Source organism: Homarus americanus, unplaced genomic scaffold (assembly GCF_018991925.1).
Source record: "Homarus americanus isolate GMGI-L3 unplaced genomic scaffold, GMGI_Hamer_2.0 scaffold48061, whole genome shotgun sequence".
NCBI classification, from domain to species: domain Eukaryota; kingdom Metazoa; phylum Arthropoda; class Malacostraca; order Decapoda; family Nephropidae; genus Homarus; species Homarus americanus.
Window position 1 is genome coordinate 2,544 of NW_024745509.1, and position 6,912 is coordinate 9,455.

A 6,912-nucleotide genomic window follows, 5' to 3' on the forward strand; every position below is an offset into this window, starting at 1 on the left:
CATCACCCTTATCCCCCATCAAGTTATATTCATATTTTTTCAAGGTAAAGTGTAACATTTACTGTATGATTTCATTATTAGATATGAATGTAACATTTATTTAGACTGTGCTATCCTTTGTGTTAGGCTAACTACGAAATTTTTTTCCGATTTGGAGTAATCTGCACCTAACCCTATTTTCTCCATAAGCCATGTTATTTCTATTACACGAATTTCTATAACACGATGTTTTACAAGAACACTACTATCGCGTTATAGCAGAACTACCTGTATAGTGTTAGTAGAAACTTTAAGAAATATTATTCGACCAGGAACTTTAGCCGTTCGACTAGCAGCTAACATAATTGCAGGGCATCTTTTGTTGACACTTTTAGGCAATATGGGCCCTTCTTTGTCTTTGACTTTAGTGTCATTTTTAATATTAGCTCAAATCCTTCTTTTAATACTAGAATCTGCTGTTGCAATAATTCAATCGTATGTATTTGCTGTCCTAAGGACTTTATATGCCAGAGAAGTTAACTAATGTCATCATCACACGGACACCACGCTTACCACTTAGTTGATATAAGACCCTGACCTTTAACAGGGTCAGTGAGAGCCATAATACTAACCACAGGGCTTGTTAAATGATTCCACCAATTTAACATAGACTTGCTCCTGCTAAGATTTTTAGCTACTATTTTAACAATAATTCAATGATGACGAGATGTGACACGTGAGGGGACCTACCAGGGGCTCCACACCCAAGGTGTAATAAAAGGGCTTCGTTGGGGGATAATTCTTTTTATTGTATCAGAAGTGTTGTTCTTTTTTTCTTTTTTTTGGGCATTTTTTCATAGAAGACTTTCTCCAACAATTGAAATTGGAATATGTTGGCCACCAGTTGGTATCCAACCTTTTAATCCTTTTCAAATTCCGCTTTTAAATACAACTATTCTTTTATCGTCAGGAGCTACCGTAACATGAGCGCATCATGCTATTACAAGGTCAAATCACTCAGAAGCAATTCAAAGTCTTGCTTTAACTATTTTTTTAGGATTATATTTTTCAGCTCTTCAAGCTTTCGAATATGTAGAAGCTTCTTTTACAATTGCAGACTCTGTCTATGGATCTACTTTTTTTGTAGCAACTGGTTTCCATGGGCTTCATGTTATCATTGGGACTTCCTTTTTAGCTGTTTGCTTCTACCGACTTTATAAATGTCACTTTTCTTCAGACCATCATTTTGGTTTTGAAGCAGCTGCTTGATACTGACACTTTGTAGATGTTGTTTGATTATTTTTATATATCTTTATCTATTGATGAGGAGGTTAATTAATTTTTTAATATAACAAGTATATTTGGCTTCCAACCAAAAAGTCTAGAATTTCTAGAAAAATTAATTTTCATTATATTTATTGTAGTTTCAACAACTCTTGTAATTAGATCTGTAGTTATAATCCTTGCCTCGATTTTGTCAAAAAAACTTATTACAGATCGAGAAAAAAATTCCCCATTTGAGTGCGGATTTGATCCTAAAGGCTCAGCACGACTTCCTTTTTCTTTACGATTCTTTTTAATTGCAGTTATTTTCTTGATTTTTGATGTAGAAATCACTCTTTTACTTCCCCTTGCTTCAATTATTCATTTAACAAACATATTTTCTTGGGCTCTTACTGGGGTTTTATTTTTATTAATTTTGCTTTTTGGACTTTACTAAGAATGACACCAAGGTGCCTTAGAATGACCCTATTAGAGCTATATTCAATTTATGATTTATGAGTTGCATTCATAAGGTGTTTTTTATAAACTAGCTTTAAGATTAAAAAGCGAAGTATTGCACTTAGTTTCGGCCTAAGCTTTGATCTGTTACAGGTCTTTAATCTTTGAAAGAAGCCAAAATAGAGGCCCATCACTGTTAATGATGAAACTGGATTTTTTATCCCTTTCAAGGAAATATTTATGCCAAAAAAAGAAGCTTCTAACTTCATTTTAAGCGGTTGAATTCCGTTTATGTTTCTTTTTTATAGTGTACAGTAAATAACACGCTACATTTTCGTTGTAGAACTGAAGTACTAACTTCTAAAAATTTTGATTAGTTACAAAAAAATTAGATTTTGGTTATGAAATTGTTACTTGCAGGCAAATTTGCCACCGTTGCTGCTTCAAAGCAAAATTCTAATCTTAAATTATATAAGTAAATTATGATAAAAAATACAACAATTACCCAGAATAAAAACCTTTTTATATAAATCCTTACACTTCTACTTTGAGAAACTTGAAGGTATCCTGATTGATGTATAACATTGGAATACAAACCTTGACCCCCAAAATGTTCGGATCATCAATAATCACCAACCTTCATACATGCGCCCACAGTTTTTAACCTAACGTGACTCAAATTAAATGTAGATAAAAAAGGTATAAACCACATAGACCCCATAAACACAACTTTGCTATAACTTTTTAATCTGCGTAACCTATAGTTTACACTTATAATATTTAAAAGGTAACCAATTAAAGCCCCTAACACTCTTAATGCTAAAGCCAACACTTTAAACGTGAAAGTTAAACAAATTATATATGATTCAGGGAAGATCACTCAAGACAAAAAGGCTCCGCCCGTGACACCGCCAATCCTCAACCTTATCATTGATCTAGTTATAACAACACTTTTATCGTTAACTTGACTCATCCTCCTTAAATTAAATAGGCCCGTCAAACTATAATAAACTAAACGAAATCTATAACAAACAGTTAATCCTGTGGCCAAAGCATATAAAATGAAAGCTAATAAATTAATATTTCTTATAAAAGCCACTTCTAAAATTAAATCTTTAGAATAAAATCCTGCTAAAAATGGTATTCCACATAAAGCTAAATTAGCCAAATTTATACAGGTTCTAGTTAAAGGTATTCTAAAAACTAATCTCCCTATACAACGAATATCTTGGTATTCTTTTACAGCATGAATAACTACTCCAGCACATATAAATAAAAGTGCCTTGAACAAGGCATGAGCTAACAAATGGAAAAAAGCTAAATCAGCAAAACCAAGAGCTAAAATCCTTAATATCACACCAAGTTGGCTTAATGTTGATAAAGCAATAATCTTTTTTAAATCATACTCGAAATTAGCCCCTAACCCTGCTATAAATATTGTCAGACAAGAAATAATTAATAAAACAGATTGAGCTTCTGATCCTATTAAAGCTGGACTAAAACGAATTAATAAGTAAACACCTGCCGTGACTAGAGTAGAAGAATGAACTAGTGCAGACACTGGAGTAGGAGCTGCCATGGCAGCTGGGAGCCAAGCAGAAAAAGGGATTTGTGCCCTTTTTGTTATAGCTGCTATGACAACTAAACATTTTATTAATAACAAATTAGAATCCCTTATATATCTTCTGTACAAAATAAAATTTCAACCCCCTGCTATAAATATTAAAGAAATTCTAAGAAGAATAGCAACGTCACCAACCCGGTTAGACAAAACTGTTAGTATTCCTGCATTTGCAGATTTTTCATTTTGGTAAAAAATAACTAATGCGTATGATACTAAGCCTAGCCCGTCCCAACCTAACAAGATTCTAATTATATTTGGCCTTACAATTAAAGCACCTATAGATAATACAAAAGCAAGAACTAAGTATATGAAACGATTAAATCTTTTGTCTCCTTCTATATAGTCTCCTCTGTAAAATAACACTATTGAAGAAATAAAAAGTACAAATCCTAAAAATATGAAAGAAATTCAATCAAAAATTAAAGTCATCACGACTGAAGAAGAATTTAAAGTTATAATTTCCCATTCAATTATTGTCACACTGTTATAATATAAACTTATAAGAGACAACAAAATGCAACTAAAAGCTCTTCTACATAAAAATACCAACCTAGTTAAATGTATAGTAATATATCAAATCACGATTTAAAATAAATAACTTATAATTTCGGCACCACAAACCAACGTTTTTATTAAACTATTTAAACTAAAATCTTGGTAAAATTATAGCCGTTTTTACAATAAGAACATTTAAAGGCAATCAATGTAATATTAAAACTAAGTATTCAGAAACTTTTCCCGAACAACAAGAAAACAATGAATTAAAAAACAACCCATGCTGTCTTATCGAGTATATGTATAAAGTGTATGCAGCTCTAAAAAAAGACAATAAACCAATCCCAAACATGCTAAGTTTTCTTCACCTTACTACACTTAAAATTAGTCTAATTTCTCCTAATAAATTAATTGTAGGAGGAGCCGCTATATTACCAATTCTTAATAAAAATCACCACAATCCCAAACTAGGTATAAAATTCAATAAACCTTTATTCACCAATAATCTTCGACTTCCTAAACGCTCGTAGACTATGTTAGCAAGACAAAAAAGTCCAGACGAACATAATCCATGCCCCACCATAATTACTACAGCTCCAGTTTGACCCCATCAACCAAAAACCACGAGTCCTCTCAATACCAACCCTATATGGGCTACTGAAGAATAAGCAATCAATGACTTAATGTCTACTTGACGTAAACATATAAATCTTACAATTACCCCGCCTAAAATTCTAACACTAACTCAAAATCAAGAAAATATTTTATTTACTTCAGGAAATAAAAAGAGAACTCGAATCAAACCATAACCACCTAATTTTAATAAAACACCAGCCAAAATTATAGATCCAGCTACAAGAGCTTCAACATGGGCCTTAGGAAGTCATAAATGAACTAGATATATAGGAAGTTTTACTACAAAAGCAAAAATTGTACAAAAATACCACATAAAAGTAATAAAATTAGATCTTTCGGCGCATGGGACTAAACCTATCGTTAGACTGCCTCCCAATCTATAAAATCTTAATAAAGAAACAAGCAAAGGCAAAGAAGCAAACAATGTATAAAATAACATATAAACTCCAGCCTGAATTCGCTCAGGTTGGTAACCCCAGCCTAAAATTAAAATTAAAGTAGGAATTAAAGATCTTTCAAATCTAATATAAAACAAAAGATAATCTGTTGCTGAAAACGTTAAAAGCAATGCTAACAGCAATAGTAAATTTACAACTAAAAACCCCCTAGGAGAGTTATTTGTTTTTTTAATTCTTTGACTTGCACAAATGACTAGAGCCATAATCCATATTCTTAACATAATTAGAATAAAACCTAGATGGTCAGAACCTAATCTTAATCCCAACCCTGAAACAGAAAAGTCATGTCCTATAAAACACCTAAAAATAAAACACATTAAAAATAAAGAAATTTGAATAAACCACCACTCTTTAACAAACGCAATCAATAAGATATTTATAAAAATGAACTTTAACATTGTAGTGTTCTAAAACTTCTGAAGCAATCGTTACTGTGAGTCCGCACAATAGAAATCAATAAAGAAAGACCCAAAGCACCCTCGCAAGCTGCTATAGTTAAAAAAAATAAAGTAAAATAAGCTTCGATTCCTACTTTAGCTAAACAAATTACTATGACTCAAAAAATACCTAATATAATAAATTCTAAACTAAGAAGGACTCTAAGTAAATGTTTTCGGTTAGAAACAAAATTTCATAACCCACAGAAAACAAAGACAAGAGGAACGAAAATAAATATTAATCTAAGAATTGACATTAGTTTTAATAGTTTAAACCAAAACTTTGGTCTTGTAAACCAAAAATGAAATTTATTTTCTTAAAACTTCAGAGAAAAAAGTAAACTTTTATCTTTAATTCCCAAAACTAATATTTTATTAAACTACTCTCTGAAATCTTATTTTTCATTCTTCCTCTTATTTTTGTAACTTCATTACTTTTCACACGTCTTATTCATCCTCTATCTATAGGTCTCACATTATTGATACAAACTGTTATGATTTCGCTTGCTGCAGGGTTGAACAACAACTCTTTTTGATTTTCATACATTCTTTTTCTTATTTTCTTGGGGGCTATATTAGTGTTATTTATTTGTTGCCTCACTTGCTTCTAACGAGCCATTCAAATTCTCAGCTACAGCTTTAATAGTTATTTCAAGATTTTCTTTATTTTTGACAGTTTTTATAATACTAAAAGACCCTCTTTATATTACTCCTGATATTTCTATTATTAGATCAGCGATTTCTTCAGATATGTTTTCACTTGATACCACCTGTACTCTAGTAAGAACTATTTATAGACCACCAACAATATCTTTTACTTTATTTATAGTCCTTTATCTCCTATTGACTCTTATCGTTATTGTAAAAATTGTTAATCTTTATTCAAGACCACTTCGACTATCCTATTAATGACGACACCTATTCGCAAAAGCCATCCCCTTTTTAAAATTGCTAACGGAGCTTTAGTAGATATACCTATTCCAAGAAATATTTCAACATTCTGAAATTCTGGATCTTTACTAGGCTTGTGCTTAGTTGTCCAAATTGTTACTGGTCTTTTTCTTGCTATACACTATACTGTACTGCTCATATTGATTTAGCTTTCTCTAGTGTTGCCCATATTTGTCGAGATGTAAATTACGGATGACTTCTTCGTACACTCCATGCTAATGGGGCTTCTTTTTTCTTTATTTGCCTTTACTTACATATTGGACGTGGTATGTATTATGGATCCTACTTATTTTTTCATGCTTGAATAGTGGGTGTTGTTATTTTATTCATAGTTATAGCAACAGCTTTTCTAGGTTATGTTTTACCTTGGGGTCAAATATCTTTCTGAGGTGCAACAGTTATTACTAACCTTTTTTCTGCTATCCCTTATATTGGGACTGAACTTGTACAATGAATTTGAGGTGGATTTGCAGTTGATAATGCAACGCTGACTCGATTTTTTACAATTCATTTTTTATTACCATTTTTAGCAGCAGCTGCGACTCTTATCCATATCTTGTTTATTCATCAAACTGGAGCTAATAACCCACTTGGAATTGCAAGACATATT

General features: G+C 31.7%; 1 pseudogene; it reads left to right on the forward strand.

Moving 5' to 3' along the window:
• The first annotated feature begins 522 nt into the window (after positions 1 to 522).
• On the forward strand, positions 523 to 6,260 carry LOC121878709 (annotated as a pseudogene).
• Positions 6,261 to 6,912: the final 652 nt, after the last annotated feature.